Source organism: Corvus moneduloides, chromosome 2, assembly GCF_009650955.1.
Source record: "Corvus moneduloides isolate bCorMon1 chromosome 2, bCorMon1.pri, whole genome shotgun sequence".
Lineage (NCBI taxonomy): Eukaryota > Metazoa > Chordata > Aves > Passeriformes > Corvidae > Corvus > Corvus moneduloides.
The window spans coordinates 81,234,094-81,251,597 of NC_045477.1; the positions used below are offsets into that span (position 1 = coordinate 81,234,094).

A 17,504-nucleotide genomic window follows, 5' to 3' on the forward strand; every position below is an offset into this window, starting at 1 on the left:
GTATGCTTCATGCTGAACATGTTGATGCTGTTGAAATTCCAGCCTGCCACAGTTCTCAGTTTAAATCAATATAAATATTAATTTGCTGCAAAACTCTCATTCCTTCGGTGAGAGCTGTGTTAACTGATTAGTATGCATGAACCAGTTTGTGTTTGAAGTGCAGCAAACGTCTATGAGTCTCCTTCTTTAATTGAACCTTCTGGCTATAATTGTTTTTAGCCTGAATTCTTGAGGAAATGAGGCTTACACAGTCAGTCTGCTTCTCTTTCCCTCCTCCCCTGCTAACTTGTAAACCCACTGACCAGTTTCAGCCAAATTTGATGAAGAGATCATAGTCTCAAGGATAATTAAGTTCCTACAAGTTTTTTAAAAACAGGTAGTCTAATACCAGAGTGGAAAAACAGAGTGAGAGACCCATAAGCCTTCCCAAATGGAAGAGGTTCTTGGAGCATGCAGGCAAGAGGAGATCCTTAAAACTTGGTTAAGCACTAAGAAGCTGGGGCTTGGGATTTGCAATCAAATTTGTAAGTCTCCTGCCTTCATTTGAGATGTTTGCAGCAGTACCCATTTAATGATAGTCACAGTTCTGGTGTTGGGCAGAGATGTGGCAAAGGACTGCCTACAGCCGTTCCCCCCTTACCTTTAGCCTCTGGTTGCTTGTTGAGCCTGGTTTTCATTATATTTTTCCATATTGAATCTTTCCAAATAGCAAATTTATCTTATTGAGTCATTGGTACTTACCATGACTTCTTTTTCTTCAGGCAGAAGGAAATTTCCACTAGGAATGCAGATTTAGGTCTTATTTTAGATGGGTGTGCAAGGCAGGGAAAGGCTGGTGGATGATACGGGGGGAAGGTGACACCCCTCACTGAAGCTGGCTGTTGTATAGAAAGCACCACAGAAATTTTGCAGGCAGTAGGAGAGAGCAAGAGAAGACGCAACACTCTAGAGTCTGTGGTGAGTGCTCATCTGGAAGGAGGAGGTTTGCAGTTACCATCCCTGCTGCTAGGTTTCTTGAGGCATTTTTTCTTTAGACATCCACTTGAAGGAAAAAAAAAAAAAAGAATACTGTCCTGGAAATAAAGGCAACTGTGTTTTATGTAAGAACCATATGCCGTTTGTCCTAAGCTCATAGCATCTCATTTTGTTTTCGGGGCAGCAGCCCTCTAGGGTTGTTCCTGTATCTTGCAGGAGTAAGCTGGTCTTCTGCATTACTCAGAGCTGGCCTAAGAGATGGTTAGTCCTACTTTCTTCAGCCAACCTTGACATTGTTGCAGTATATTGAGTCTTCCACCATCCAACATGTAGATGGTATTTTAAATGAGTACTACTATAAAAAAATCCCATTTATCTGGCTTTCCCTAAAGTACCAACAGTACTATAAGCAGGTTTTCCTTTATCAGATACTTCAGTATGCCAGCTGTTACAATATATGTAATGTGTTTAACAAGCAAGGGAGTTTATTATTAGGTAATTAAATAAGGCTGTTCTTTCTAATTAGTTATTTGCCTTTCAGTCTTGGGTGTTGCAAAAAGATCCACTGTGATCTGTGTCAGCTGTATCTTGGAGTGCTTTGATTTGCTGTAAAGCACCTGCACATCTCAGCAATGCACATGAGAATCAGGGGTGTGAAAGTAGCCAGCAAGTTTTTAATGTGAAATGAGAAATGTTATCACTGGCTAATTAAGTAGCAAGTGAAGGTTAATTAATTCATAATATATCTGTATACATGACCAAATTCTATTTAGTGGGCTAACTTATTGATATAGATGTGGAAATACCAAATGAAAAAGTAGTGCAATAAGTTCATAAATGTGTAGCATCTTTAGATGCCATAAAGAAATGGTGGTAAATTGATTTTTGGTTCAGTTCAACAGAAGTTAATTAACTGCTATACCTAACTGGTTTTGTTGTTCCCAGCATCCTTGGGATCTCAAGCGGCTTTATGTCTTGAAATGAGATGTGATTAGAGCAGCCCAAAGGAAGAGAGGTTGACACTGGTGAGATAGCAGGGCCTAGCAGTAGATGCTGGTGCCCTGCATCTCCGTGCATACCAGCAGAAGGCCGCAGAGAGGACAGCACAGTTTGGAAAACTGTGCTGGTTTTTCAGTGAAATTCCATAGAATACAGCAGGCACGTAGAAAGGGGAAAGCTGCGGAGAGATGTGCTGCTGTTGTGTGTAACATGAAGCAGTCTTCTCTCTAAACTCATTATTTCCTCATATGATAAAAAACCCAGCAGGTACAGAGAGGATGGGAATACCAGTGTTGTTATGATGGTGTTTAGATGGTGTTATATGTTCTCAGGTTTGGCTGTTTCATTCAAACTGGCTTGAAGAACAGCATTGTCATATGGAAAAAAATTACTGTGCAACTATAGACAAAGAAAAATGAAAAAAAAGCCCTCAAGTGATCTGAACGGAAGGCTGAAGCTTTCTGATATGGTATCTGCAGGATCGTTATTAAAATTTAGTTTGATTTTTTTTTTGATTTTGCATTTCTTATGTGCACACTGTGTCTAATTAAAACCCTAGTTTAAATAGATAACCGTAATTTGTCAGTATAAATACAGCAACTTTAGCATGCTTTCCCTTCCCCAAAGAATGTGGAGAGGATGTGCTTAAATTTTATGTAATTACAATTTCCTAAAGGTGATATTTTTTTCTGTTCTATCTATAAGTCTCCATTTGTCTGAGGATGCAGTGCAAACCTCTTAAAAATTTATGTAACATTTACAGTATTTGTAAATCTTAGCTATAATCAGCAGTGTCTTTCTCTCATACTAATCTTAAAATTTGTGAGTAGTAAATCGGAAGATATCCATCTTATATTTCAGCACACCTCTCTTGCAAAACACCTGAATCTGCCTGTTTTGAGCTGAAACAGTAAGTCTTCAGTCTACAAGTCATAATAAGCACTTGCATCACAGATAACCTTGGATATTGGAAGATTTTTTTTTTAAATGGTGGCTTTTGACATGATGTTCTCTGTTATTTAAAGCAAATTGTTTAACAACTCTGCCCCTCTGTTTTCCCCTTTGTGAAAGGGATGCAGCTGGGGGTTTTTGGTTTTTTTTTACTTATTCTCTCTCTTTCTTTCAGAAGTAGGAGAAATTACTAAGCTGTTCAAGGTTAGTGAGGAGAGGCAGTATTTTCTATTAGACCTGCTAACATAGCTGGGGAAAAAACAGAGCAACTTTTGTACTTACAAGCCTTTCTTTGGGTAATATGTATTGATCATCTTGGAAATACAGAGCATGCCTGACAGTACTCACTTGTTTAAAAATGAGAGTATTTTAAAATATCTGGAAGAGGCTGAATCTCTGACACATCTTACTGTGCACCTAGGAGTCCATGAATGCATAGATCACATACATACATATAGATATACAGATGAAATGTTTAGTACATGCCTCTCCTCAGCCTGTTTTACTCAGTCAAAAATCCCCTCCACACTGTTTCTCTGTAAGACAGGCTTTCCTTTCCTTGAGTCACCTTGGCAGCCCTCGCCCATGCCTGCTTCAGGTCTAATCCAGCTAATTTGGACAGTGGTGACCAGAGGCATGTGTGGCATTTCAAGTGGAGTCTCTGCAGGAGAGGAAGAGGCCTGGCTGCCTTTCCTCAGCAGTCATTGTTTGATACTTCCTTGGGGCTGTGACTGCCTTTTCCACAGTTGGTCACACCCATGGTGTCTCTACTGTCAGTCAGTAGTTGATGAAAGCATCCATGATGTTCTCTTCTTCCATGACCAGCTCCCTCTCCAGGTTATAGCTGCACACCTTCCAGTCTGTGTCTGCACTAATGGGTGGGGCTTTTGTCACTGGTTAAAAATGCTCTGCTCTTTCATGCTGGTTCTTGATCTCCAAACTTCAAGTTCATAATCTTCTGTCATAACCTGATGCTTCTCTCTTCCCATTCCCAGATAAGCACGAGTCATCATCACATTTCATTAGCTTAACTGGAGCTTCTGAAAAACACAGATCTAAAAATCAAGATCTGATGTCCTGGAGATATGAGGCTTAACAGTGTAATCAAAGCAGTTGATTTCTGCATCTGTGACTTCATAGTCCCTCCAGCCTATGTCCCTATGGATGACTTCTTCTGCAACTGATCCCGTATTCAACTAAACCAACTGTAAACCTCCAGCTGATTTCGTGGGGCACTTCACTGTCCCCACACTTCATGTTCTTTTCTAAGTGCAGCCTGGTTAGCCTGTTTCCACTATAGTGCCTCAATGGTTCTTGTCTGACCCAGGGCATTAAGTGGAACAGGCTTTCCCTCTAACTGAGGTATATACTTTTGGAAGCTGTATTTATAAATCCATTAATTTTAATTGTTTCAGAGCTCTCATCTGGGATATCATGATGTGAATCCCTACCAGTAGGTTTCCATGAGGGCCCTTTCACAAGAGAAAAGCCATTGACACTGATAGTCAAGGGTTCTTCAAAATTAACTGGCCAGTGATGTGCATCAGTATGTACTTACACTGTTTCTTTGAATAGCAAGTAAATTGCTGGTTTTTCCTTGCTCCTGAGGGCTTCTTTAAAAAACAAAAAGAAAAAAGAAGGAAATCAGTAAGATTTATCTTCCTCTCAATTCTTTTTATTTCAAAAGGTATGTTTCATGCTTTTGGAAAGGGTGTGTGTGTTGGACTCTTTGTTTTCTTTTGCTTTTTTCCCCTCTTCTGTCAAAATTCCATCTCTGTTTTCCATCAAGGATATGTGAAAAATATTTTCAATATATATCACTAAATAGTTTCCTTGTTCTTATACTAGTCCCTAGGCATCTGCTGCTGGCTGCTTTTGGAAACAGGATACCAGGCTAGATGGACCTTGGTCTAACACAGTACAGCTGTTTTATTTTCTTAAACGCGGAATCATTTGTCAAAAAAAAAAAGATTTTTATTTATTTACTTGTATGCAGCTGCAGTGGCTCTTGAGAAGCGGAGTCTGCGGTTTGCTCTTGAGAATATGAAGACAAATTCAGAGGTGTACAACAGCTCATCTAAGTAATTACAGAAGTGTTCCTAATTGTAACCTTCTGTCAAGTGCAGAGGCAATGTGCGTGTGTTGTAACGAAGTGAGTGACTTACAAAAAATCTGGATGTTTGAGAAGAGCTGGAGACCACAGCAGCAGAAAAAGAGGGCAGCTACCCCAGCTTGCACTCCAGAGGGAAATACAGGGTGCCAGAGGGGAACAAATCTACTCCAGTCTTGGGAGCTGTTGTTGACATTGCTCAGGAAGGGGAATAGGAGAAAACTGGGGGAGAGGAGGTGTCCAAATTCCATAGTACCATATCACAAGTGTAGATGGTAAATATTTTATCAAATAGTCAGTTTAGCAAAACTATAAGGGCCCACAACGAGAACTTTTCACACTTCTTTTTGAAACTTTTGTTTTAACATTAATTTTGATCCTTAAATGTAATAAAAAGTTAGTGGGGTTGTTGTTGTTTGGTTGGGTTGTTCTAAGAAGCAGACAGAGAAATGTGAACTCAATTGCCCTATGATGTTCATTTTTTTTTTGCTGTTCCAGATTTATATACCACTGAACTCATCAACACATTTGTGGTATGCTGCAGTGAACACGAAAGTGACTGTTGTTAATGATACTGGACTAAGGAAATTGGTCTTACAATGAGATCTTGAGAGACAAATCTTAAAAGATTCCTGGGCATTAATTTTACCTGCTAGTTTGGCCATATGTAAATATGAAAGTTTTATTAGGATTAGGATATGTGTTCCCAAAATTTTCAACCAATTTCTAATTTAGACACCAAAGTAAGACTTCTACTTTACTTTCACTGTACTTTTACGCATTTTATCATCATAGCTGATTTTTTAATGAAGTGCATTATCATCTGATTTAATTATTTTCAATAAGGTTAGTGTTTTTTACTTAAGTGAAGTTTTATTGCATGATGCATTCACCCTCTACCTTTATGTTCTTTTTCATATTTTTAAAAGGAGCTAGAAATCTTGTAAACCTTCAGCCTTTCTTTATGTTACAAATTGTCAGAGCATTTACAGATACTGGCTTTGTTGAGTTGTTTCTCAGGAGATAGTTAAAGTTGGCTGAATATCTGTCCTAAATACTTCCTGGCTGTAGTTGGAATAGCAGTTTTCACTTCTCTGGTGATGGTGCACTAGCCAACAGGCAATATATTTTTATCTGACTCCACTGTCCTTGAAGCACTTTCATTTTAAGGAACGCCTACGTGTATTTTTATTTTAGGTTTAGACAAAGAAAAAATCAAACTTCTGGATTATGAATTTAATTTTTTTCCTAATTATAAGGCAGCTAACAAGATGTAGGAATATCAGTGTTAGCCCCTGATCTGTTCGTGAACATGATCAAAAGACAGAAGTGGATGCAGTTTGTTTCGTATATAAATTACCTTTCCAAATGGAAGATGATGTTTATCTGAAGTCCATTAAATAATTGCTTATGTGGAGCTAATTACTTGAACACACAAGTCCAGGCTGGCTCACCCCATGTTTTTGTGGGAACTGCTAAGGTAAGGGAGGTTGGGTTGGGTTGGATAGGGTTGCTGCTTTACTGCTGGTTCCTCAGAGGTGGGCATAGGTTTGTAGACAGCACCAGCAATCCCATACCTCTCAGTGCAGCTACTCAGGGCCATCCTGGATAATCCCTCTGTCTTGTGGGAAGAGGCAGTGGGAGCTGGGGACGTTGAGTATTTGTGTGGCATCAAACAGCTGAGGGCCTTCATCAGCTTGCTGCTCGGATCCATGAGCCACAGAGCCTGCTTGGACCATGCCCAGGCATGGAGAAATGTTGTAAAGTGACTCTCATTTCCAGACTGGCAAATCTCAATTACCTGTACTCTCCTACAGCCTTAGGGGGTCTGTGGGGGTTTTAAGGGTGTTGGAGAGCAGTGGCAACCACCATGTTTCCATCATAGCAGGGTTGTCATCATCCTCTTCGCTTCAGTCAGAGATCTGAAAAATACTTCATTGTACATCTAGGGTCTAGTGTGTATGGGTGACTTTGTTTTTAACAACACACATAAAAATAAAGTGTTAGAATCATGTTTTTGAGATCTTTATAGGTTAGCAGCTCTTTGTGTGTCCGCAAGAAGCAGATGATAAATTGGCAGACAGCTGTTTGATGATACATAAATTGTTGTCTGGTACCCAGATAGCTTAACATTTTCCAACTGTGATCAGATGTGTCTGAAATTGTTCAGCTTTACTCCAAGAGAGCTGCAGTTCCTCATTAATTCTAGTACTCCATGAGTAGTTAACCAAGTCTGTATAAGGCTTTGCATTTCCAAAGAGCCATGTTTAATTGCCCAGCAATTGGCCTTTATGTTGGTGTTTTTATTAAATGCTGAGAAAAGTTCTTTGTATCAGACTTGCTGGTGTTTTTGCCTTGTTTCCCTGTAGTCCCCAAACTGGTAATTCCACTTGTTAAACGGGGTTGGCTTTTGCAATCTCCTTTGTTGTGGGATTCTCCCTTGCTTCCCCCAGTACATTCCAGAAATTGTTTGCTTGCAGGCAACTCTATTTTTAAGCTTGTTTCATTTCTGTTTGATGTTTGAAAAGGTTTTTCATAGCTCTTACCTTTTCTTTGGTTTCTATGATATGCTAATCAAATGTTCTTTAGTTAAAACTGAACACTTTATTTGTTAAATACGGCCAGCCAAGGGAGTCCTTTAGGCATGCATCTCCATTCTTTGCTGTCTCTCCTTCATTGTTCTCAGGATTATAGCATGGGAAAGCGAATAAAGCATGGTCTACAGTGTGATGGGTGTCTGTAGATATGATGAACCTTCTACTGAGGCCTTCATACCTTTAAAATTCACTATGTTTTTTCTTAAAGCACAGTTGAATTTTAAAGCTAATTTGGTATTTTCTATTCATTACAACTTTAAGATTGACACTACCATTGATGAAGAAGAATTCAGACAAGTACTCACTGATGAAACACTGAGTTTTCAGTGTGGGATGGTAAAGTAAAATAAATAAAAATCCTGTTGATATCTACTGAAGGAGACAATTTCCTTTAAAAATGTTAGCAGCATTTCTGTAATCTTAATGTTGACTTTAAATTAATTGAAAGACTTTTTCCCCATTGGCAGTTTATTCCTTTGTACTGAAGTTACTTGTCAAGGAAGACTGAGATTATTTGCTCTATTCCATAACATCTTTCATAGGAAGGCAAGATACTTGAAATCAATCCACTTTAAAGGTTTCTAAAAATCTAAAAACAAATGAAACTACAATTATAAAGCTAATAATGATGTGCTTGGGGTGTCTTCATGTTTAACTCATTTCCAAAGCAATCTCTGTGTCAGAAGCCATAGTTTTTAGAGATACAGAGGTACTCTTATAAAGATATCGCTGTTTGTATGTGATTGGTCTGCCTACATGTATATAATCCATTGATTCTGTAGCGTTTGGCTTGCTTACCAATGAAGGGAAATGAGTGCAGCCCTTCCAACCTCCTCCATCTTTTACCTGTGTGCTTGCGATTGATTCAGCAGTGCCTTAGGTCAGAGCTTTGCCCTCATAGGGAGATGCTCCGTCTGGCTCACAGGTCATCTGGAAGATCCCTAATGAGTTTTACGTTCCCATACTGTGTTTTTTGATACCCTGGTACTTGCCCTACAGAGCAGCTTATGTGCTCCCGAGACTGGCCTAAAGATGTGAAAACATCTTTGAAAGTAGGTCTTCCTTTGGCTTTCACTGTTTTACTTATTTACTAAGTAGCAAAGCATAAAGCTTCAATTGCCTGAAGAGTAATATTTTGTAAGCTTCCCTGTGAATGAGTGGTAGGAGGTAAATGATAGCTTGTATCAGGAACTGTATCTTTTGGGCATGATTTTAGATTGCACTTGACAAAGAAGACCTGACTCTAGTCTTTGTCTTGCTAACCTGCCAAAATAGCTTTTATTGCTACATATGCCAGCTTTCATGCAGTCACTGTTCTTTGAGAGAGTCCCTCTCTCTGCTGTGCTGGAAACCCATGATGAATAGTGCTAGCTGTTTCAGCCTGGTTTAAATGACTATAATGTTTTAAAATATTTTTAATATATTACTGTTAAATTGTAGAATCCTCTAAACTCCCTCCCGCCCTCCCTCCATCCAGACACTGAATCCCCAGTGATTAAACAAGGGAGTTGACTAAACCCTGTCTAGCTGCTGGTTAGTGATCTCATATTTTGACTATTTCTCGTGATGAATGGTACTCATCCATCACAATTTTTCCTCGCTGAAAAGCAGCAGGATGGGAAAAAAACACTGAATTGGCCATTTAAATACTTATTTTCCAGACTGTCTGCAATTACAAAGGCTTTTTGAAAAATCTGAATCAAAATGGCTTCAATTATGAGTAACATTTCTGACCATACTACATTCTAACCTGTACGTCCTTTAGGTTGAATCTGAAATGCCGCGATTGTTGTGATCACTTCATGATGTGTGTATCAGACAAATAGAAAATAGAAACAAATACTGAATCGTTTCTGGCTGTGAAAGAGCCACTCTTGTGGAAAGCATGAGATCATTATGCTTTTTTTCTTCCATAAAACTTTGTTTTGGTTTGTAGAGTTTTAGTTTAATGTATTCTTCAGCCTTGTGACATTTATAAAGAATATTTAAACCAAAGTCCTCTAAAGTAGCTGCAACAAATGAGTCTCTTGGGAGTAATGAAAACATGGTTCAGCCACACTGCCAGGCCACTTTATGAGCTGAGTACCTTCTCAAAGTCTACGTGAAATTTTGAGGTCTTGGTGGTTGTGGTCTTTTCCTTCCTGCTCCAGAGAGGAAAGTTCTCAGCAATTCTGGTCTCTCTGTTCCTGCTTGGGAGCAGAGAGGGAGAAGGTGGTATAATCTTCACTTAGAGCTTCTCACTTGGTTGTTGTTGTCACTTAGGCATAAAAAGCAGTGACAGAAGTCTTGGCTGTGCTGTTGGCTCCTGACCACATCCTGCCTCTTCCCTCCCAGCAGCCAAACAACAGGAAACATTTGACAAAAAGATGTTTATGGGAACCTCCGTCTTGTGACTCCTGCTCAGATAAGGTGCAGGCAGTGAAAATACTTTACCCACAAAAGAAAGTCGTAAATTGTGTTGTACTTTGGTTCCCGTTTGCAGAACAGTATTTCAGACCCTCAGTTAGTTTCTCCTGAGAAACAGATGAGCAGGGTGCCAAACCTGTGAAGGCTTCCAGGAGATAGAACACTGAAAGTTGTCAGTTTATCACTGTTGCAGTGGAGCCTGATTGTCTCCTGTAGAAACTTTAGGGGGAAGCAAGAACAAGTTAACAAAAGTGGTTCCTTTCTCCAAGTGAGTTTGCACATGTTATACTAGATGTTGTAATGGCCTGTCAATACTTGATTAATTTCTTTTCCCTACTAAGAGTTAAAGGTGGGAAGGTATCATCTTCAAAATGCTGAAGAAAACAAATTGAAGTAGTCAAATCAAATGGCTCAATTCATGACTTTTTTTTCTTTCTGTATAGATCATTGGGGCTTTGCTGTGACACTGGAAAGACTTAGTACACTAGTACACAATCCCTTTCAATGCAATTTGAAGTGGAGCAAAGTGTTCGCCTTGAAATGATGTTTATGTGCATGTAGGCATTATATTCTCCAAAATGCTGTTTAGTAACTCTTTATTCTGTCAGTGGAGTGCATCAGCTTTGAACATGTAACAACTGCTTGTATTAAAGTATTTCTGGGTTAATGGTCCAGCAGATTTCATTTTTAATGTGGATGTTTTGCTTTCTGCCATTGTGTTTAAATACTTTTATTGCTCCATAAATGCTTGGAGTTGCTGTAATCATTAGCCTTTGGTTGGGCATGTTGATGAGACACACATGAGTGTTTTATTACCAACAAACAGTGTGCCATCATCATCACCTGGATTTAATCTTCCCCACCACTTTCCAAATAATATCCTCTCTTTCTGCGGTTTGTAAGTCTCTCAAAATGCAATTATCTGGGCTGAAACATTTCAATTACTGACTCAGAATGTTTATTTAAAGTTTTGGGGAAACATTTCAACCGTCTTTGAAAAACAGTTGAGACGTAAATACCTTGGTTTTCCCTACATTTTTTTAAACTGGCTCAATAATAAACTTGATTTCTCATTGTTTATAGCTGCACCTTGAGATCCAGCACCAGAAGGGTTGCTCTGATACCAGTAATTCTCCTTCTGCTATTTTTGTGAAATTTCACCCAAATTTGGTCATTTTTTAAGTATGAAAACTCACCATCTATGCACGCCTAGCAGAGGCTTTGTGCAGGCAGACTGCACCACATACACTCAGCTGGCTTCAGACTAAGGGTACAGCTCCTTCTGGCATCAGGTGCTGGAGCAGGGAGCAGGGAAGAGGTAAGGCTGAATGTGAGGAAATGGAGATGAAGAAATCTGGGACACAGTGGGAGTTTGGTCAGGTGAACTGGGTGGGAGCCAAGAGTTAAGGAAAATGTATTGGAGATGTGCTGTCCAGACAACATTAGTGTCTGCTCTCTTCCAGCCCTATGCCTCAGTGTGTGCATGTCACAGACAGCATTCTGGAGAGGGGTGGCATGTGGAGGGGTCAGATCTCCACCCAAATGGTGCTAGTGCAGCAAGAGAGGCAGGCAGTGGCAGAGTTGGAAGGAAATGGCCTCTTGGTCAGGTGTTCACCTCTTCTCTGGAAACCACTGAGTGGGTCCCTGAAACTGGCATCTTTGCTGCTAGCCATGAGGTGGGTGGACTCCCAAATTCCAAGAGCAGTAGGTGTCTAGTGAGGCATTTGCATGTGCCACATGGATGCAAGAGCAAAGTGAAAGGAGGACAGACGCCTGCAGCCAAAAACTGCAGGCACTTCTCAACTCTTCAACCATATTTGGTCTCAGTTTATTCTGTGCAGAGTGGGAGGAATGCTGTCTAGTATCACAAGAAGACCGAGAAATCCATTAATAATTTTAACCGCACCATTACTAATGTGATCCTTTAGAGCCAGCCCTATGCACAGGCCCAAAAGGGAGTGAGTAGCTTGCATTCAGACCAGGAGGTAGATGAGTATGTGTTGGAGCATTGACAACTGACTGTCAGGGTTAAAAGAAATACCATCCGCTGTCTGGGAAAGGCTGTGCAAAATAGTAGATGTGGTCATGTAATTGAGGTTGGTATCACTGCATCTGCTCATGACGCTGATGAAGACAGGTACTGTGGAGATCGTCAGGGTATTCCAATGTCATTGCCGTATAATAAATGGTAGGGAGTCTAGTGTGTGCGTTCCCCCCAAAGTCATGGATATATGCCTTAGAAAACCTAGAGGCAGTATTTTAATTTGAAATTAACCTAGAATTTTATTTAGTCAGTGCCGAATCTGTCTAAGGAAGAGAATAATTATCTGCTCCTTCAACACAGTATTGAGAAGTTATAAGCACTCTCGAGACCACAATCCCATATTCTAGTACTGGAATGAATATAGTATTCAGGGAAAGTAATAAGACATCCTAATGTGTCTTATCTTTTCTCATAACCGTGATTTAGCTGCCTAATTCCGTAAGCTACCATTTGAGATAAATGTAGCTGCATTATATTTCTTGCTATTTTTGCTAGATCTTCTGGAAGCTTCCTAATACCTGGTGGAAGGGGATAGATAGGCATTCAGCAAAAAAAAAAGGAATTTTTTTTTTTAGCTTACTGGAATTCCAGGTCTTCATTCTTTCCTCTTGCTTGTATTTATAGACCTCTTACCACTCTTCTTTCTCCCCCCCTTTTTTAAGCTGATTTAGTTTGTTGATTTTATGGGTATTTCTCACTGCTAACTCTTATGTCCTGCTGCCTCAGAGCAGGGGTCTCACTGCCCCTCTTCCTAGTAGTGCTGTTTTCCCCATTCCCTGAAGAGGGAAATTCAAGGTGTGTCAGACTGCAAGAAAAGATAGAAACTAAAATGTTTCACTGATATTAAGAAATCAATTCCCAGAAGAGGAGGAGCATGGACTGGGTATAGAAAAGGCAAGGAAAGGTGCCCTGTTTCCCCTTAGCTTTTCAGGTCAGATACACTTGGTTGCTCTCTGTAGGCAGCCCCACAGTGATATGGTGTCTTTTAATCTCAATAATTTGTTTGCTTCTTCTCAGCAGTTATAAAAATTAAGAAGGATTTTACGTGTGATTCTTCCTTGAAAATGTGTTTATGTTCATTTTTAGAGTTTGTTTCTTTAATTTCTGTTTGTTTTCAGGAACTTTCCAATCAGTTGAGAGCTGGTGTCAGACTCCAGCCCTTGCTGGCTGGTCCGAGGAGCAAAGCTGATGATTTATTAATAATATAGCTGCGGTGCCAGCGCTGCCGCTGAGAGTGGGTAAACATTTCTCCTCTGCAGAGGGACAAGACTCTGTACTTTTCACCTCTGCAGTTATGTAAGGTGTCCTTGGCGATCTGTGTATTTGACTTGGCCCTTGCTTTTTCCATTTATTTACCAATTGATTGGCCAAGAAAGTGTGAAATCCCCAACAAGGAAGAGTCCCAGGAAGCCCCAGCTGGACTGGGAGCCCCACCAAATAGACAAGTGCAGGGTGGCCTGGCCAAAGTGAAAAAAGCATATTTTCAAGGAGCAGCACAGGGACTTGCCAATGATACATCAGGTCACCTGGTGGCAGTTCAGGACTGCTGGGCATCCCGCTTGAGCGCTGGGGGCTATGGCATGCTGATGTCCAAGGTCGTCACTTGCTTCTGGTGTACATTAGGTCTGCCCTTCTCTGTAGTACCCCAGTCGATTCCTTTTGTATGTCAGGGACTTGCTACATCATACTGATGACCTTTTCCATATGGTGAGACTCTTCCAAATAACAGGCCTTTTCCAAATCACACTTAATTCACTACAACTCTCAAATGAAGCATCTTCTCAAGGCTCCTTTGGCCAGGTGAATTGCTGTAGGAAGCTAATATAGTCAGTTTTGCAGCGCTCTCCTCCCATTTCTTTCTGATCCAGTCAACCAGGCTTCTCACTACCAAGGCATATCTCCTGCTCCTTTTTGATGCTGCGTAACTGATTTTATGGCTTTTCCTGAGGTGCACTAAGATTTCCGGCGTGTCATTGAGGGAACTGCTGTGAGCCCATTGCCTGGTCCTTGCTGGGCTGTTCATTGTTTGGGTTCGTGGGCATCCCATCAGCAAAGACTTGTCCCTGTTACTCACTATTTCTTCTCTAACCTGGATATGGTGGAGGATATGTGGTATGGACATTGGAGGGTGAAGTCTGTGCGCTGAGCCACAGTGGCTTTCCTTTACAGGCCGCTGAGAGAGAAATAAGGTGTCTCGGGGCTTGACTGTCAGTTCTGCAGTTACCCTTGCCTACCTTTTCACTGAAAAGTGGTGTTTCCAAACCAAGGGAATTTAATCTCAGTCCTGTTCATACAAGCGAGCTTGCATTAAAGTCAGCCTATGTCTGCTTGAGGGCTTTTATGGGAATTGGAAAGGAGGTGGGGAAAGGGATATGTCAGGAGGTGGTGCTGTGCTGTACCCATCTCCGTGTTCAGTGTTCTGCTGTTCTGCTACACCACTGTTGCCTTTTCTCTTGTCAGTTTCTTGCAGCCGAACAACTTACCTCTCTTTGCTGGGATTAATTCTGGAATGGCTACTTTTGTCTGCTCTTGAGATATTGAGAAAATTTGAAGAAAATTGCCTCTTCTCAAGCTCTTATCTTCTTCTTCTACAGTTCAGTCAAGTTAAATGTAATGGTGGAGAATGTTGTTTACCAGCAAAAATCTGTGTCACCTTGACTTACTGTGTGGTCCCACCCGCAATTTACACGGCTCTGTTCTGTCTTCCATGAAAACATTCAATCCTTGAGATGAGCAGGTTTAAAGCTGCCCAGCCATCAGTTAACTGTGTGTAATGCTGTATCCTGAGGCTTGATAAAGGTTTTAGACATTTTTTTCTATAATGCAGGAATCAGAGAGTATGTTGACTTCTCTGGCTGAGCAGAGTTGGAGGGCTTAAAAATCACTGCTCTGCTATTAAAACCCATCTTGAGTCCCATGTCAGGCTGCATCCAGTCCTCCCACGGGTGGAGCTGTGTTTGTTGGAGGCCTGCACACGGCAGCTTTGCGCCGTGCAAAGACTCTCACCACCCATGTAATAGAAATCAGACATTTGAGGAATTTTATCTAAATAAGGTTATGCTTCCTTCTGCTTTCTTTATGTTCATTCTGTTGGGTTTTTCCCTTATACTACCTGTTGGCTGCCTCTCATTCCATGGAAGCAGTCTGTGTGCATTAGAGTGAAGATTTATTTCAAGGATTGTCCACAGTTGCTTGTGATGTACTGCTATCAATGCTGGTAGCCAAACTTGAAGCTAAGATAAAAATAACTGGTTGATTTTGAGTGCAAGTGGGGGGGGTGTGGGGGGGAGGGAGTGGGAAAAGAAAATCAAAAGCAGCTATATAATTGGGGAAGAGATAATCTCTATTGCCCTATTATTCTCAAATTATATTTAAGGCAGTAAACACAGAAATAAAATAAATTGATATTAAACTGTTATCTCTTTGTCTGAATTTTCTTCTTATTTGTTAGAGTAATCTTGAGGATGTTTGTCAAACAACTTAGAATTTCATAAATGTCTTTTTTTTGGCATCTGCAATATCTGCCTGAGTTCTTTGTCTTCTGAGCAATTTGATATTGGGTACACTTCCCTTGATATTGCAAGGCAAATTATTAAACCATTCTCTATAGCTATGCTCAACATTTGTTTGAAAGAGCATCTTGAGAGACTCAGAGCTCTTTGTGCATTGCAAATGTGCTCTTCGGTAGAACATTTTGTCTTTTTCCATTTAAATAAATATCTCCTATTAAGTCTTTAGTGGTAAGACTCTTACATCATTTAGACATTCCATCTTTTTGTAAGACTTCCATTTTTGTTCAATATTTTTCTCTTTTTTCTGTCAGTTACAGGCAGTTCTTGTTCTCTACTTTTATGAATAAAATGATCATTTTTATTTTACCAGCTTTTAGTTTCTTACAAAAAATTGAAGTCATTGAAAGAGTAGCTAATGGGTTTCTTAGCTTGTTGGAAACTGAATCAGGCTGAAGTCACCTGAGAGTTTTTTTCCTTCTATTTCTTTTCTACCTTAAAGTAGAAAAGTGAATTTGCTTTCTACTTTTTCTTGAAACGGAAGTGTGTAGGTGCATATAAATATGTATGCACACTCACTAACTTTGGTGGGTGGACTTGCAAGGTGGCTTTAGAAATACATAACCAAGTTCTCAGCAATGTTTTTAAGTTGTTTTTAAGTTGTTTTTGTTGGTAGCTTTTGTCTGTTTTTTTTCCAGGAAAACCGATCCAACAGCTGAACCATTTCAAGTGTAATATAAGAGATGCTTGTATTGTTTGGAAATACATTTTTTCCTTTAGGTCCTTGTGTTTGTAAGATGTATGGAAAATAGTAAAGTCTGAGGTATTTGAACTCTCCATCAAAAGCTTAATATTTCTATTAGTAGTACAGTTCGGTCCTTTTGAATTATTTTTCTGTTTCACAAATTCAGTTGTGTCCCATTTTCAAGATAAGGGATCTTATTCTGACCTCCATTTCTTTCTATAAAATTATATAAAATTCTGCTTAGGCTAAACAAATTGTGTTTTCATAAGCATATATATTTGCAAGTCAATGTACTCTACATGTGAAATTATGCAAAATTAAAAAAACCCCTGAAATTCCTTTGTATGCCTTAAGGAAGAAATAAAATGCTGTGTTACATTTTTAAAAATCTCTGGCTAGTCATTCTTAAGGCTTAACTAAATCCCCCAAGTCCTTCAACATATGCATGTGTAGTCCTACAGATTGTGTGAGATGGTGCATATTCACAGCAAGTGCAAAGGGAATACTTTAATGGAGCTGTGATGTCTGGTTTTTTACTTCCTGAGTGAAGTTAGGAAGCAGATTGACCTGCATAGGAAAATTGAATTCATGGATTGTGATGTTAGATGGAAATACTTTTTAATTCAGTCCAAAATGAAGTCTGAGGGTTTTCCATGAGTGTTGGAAGTGCTGTTGGTGATTGAACTCTCATGTACTAAAATATGTAGGGAAATGCATGCATTCAAATCCTGTAGAGCAAGAGGAATCATCCCTCTCTGTGTATGAATACACAGTGTTTTCTTTAGTGTCTTGGGGTTTTTTTTTTCCCTTTTTCATGTTTCTGCATTTAAAAAATAACTTTTGAACTGGATGGTTTAGGCTATTAGTGTGGCTGTCTATGCATAGGAGCAGAAGCTTAAGTATCTCAAAATATCTGCCCTCCTATTGACTGGGTCTATTTTTAGCCTCAGGGAGCACAGGATTATTGCAATTGAAAAGTTCCTGGTTTATGCAATACCAAAATTTGTTAATTGATTGGGTGAGGCCACACATGTTCCCAGCCAGAATTTGCTGAGGAGGAATCCCAAAGGAGAAAAAACAGTTTTTGCTCTTGACAGAAACTCTTCCAGAGAAATACTTATGCCTTAGGTACCACCCCAGCTGCTGACACTGCTGTCTCTGTGGCTAT

The 17,504-nt window shown here is 39.9% G+C and overlaps 1 protein-coding gene across 10 annotated transcripts in view; it reads left to right on the forward strand.

The window, feature by feature from the left end:
- The window catches only part of MBNL2 (muscleblind like splicing regulator 2), a 107,098-nt gene that overhangs the window by 50,304 nt on the left and 39,290 nt on the right, over positions 1-17,504 (forward strand). The gene's annotated exons all lie outside the window — the stretch shown is intronic.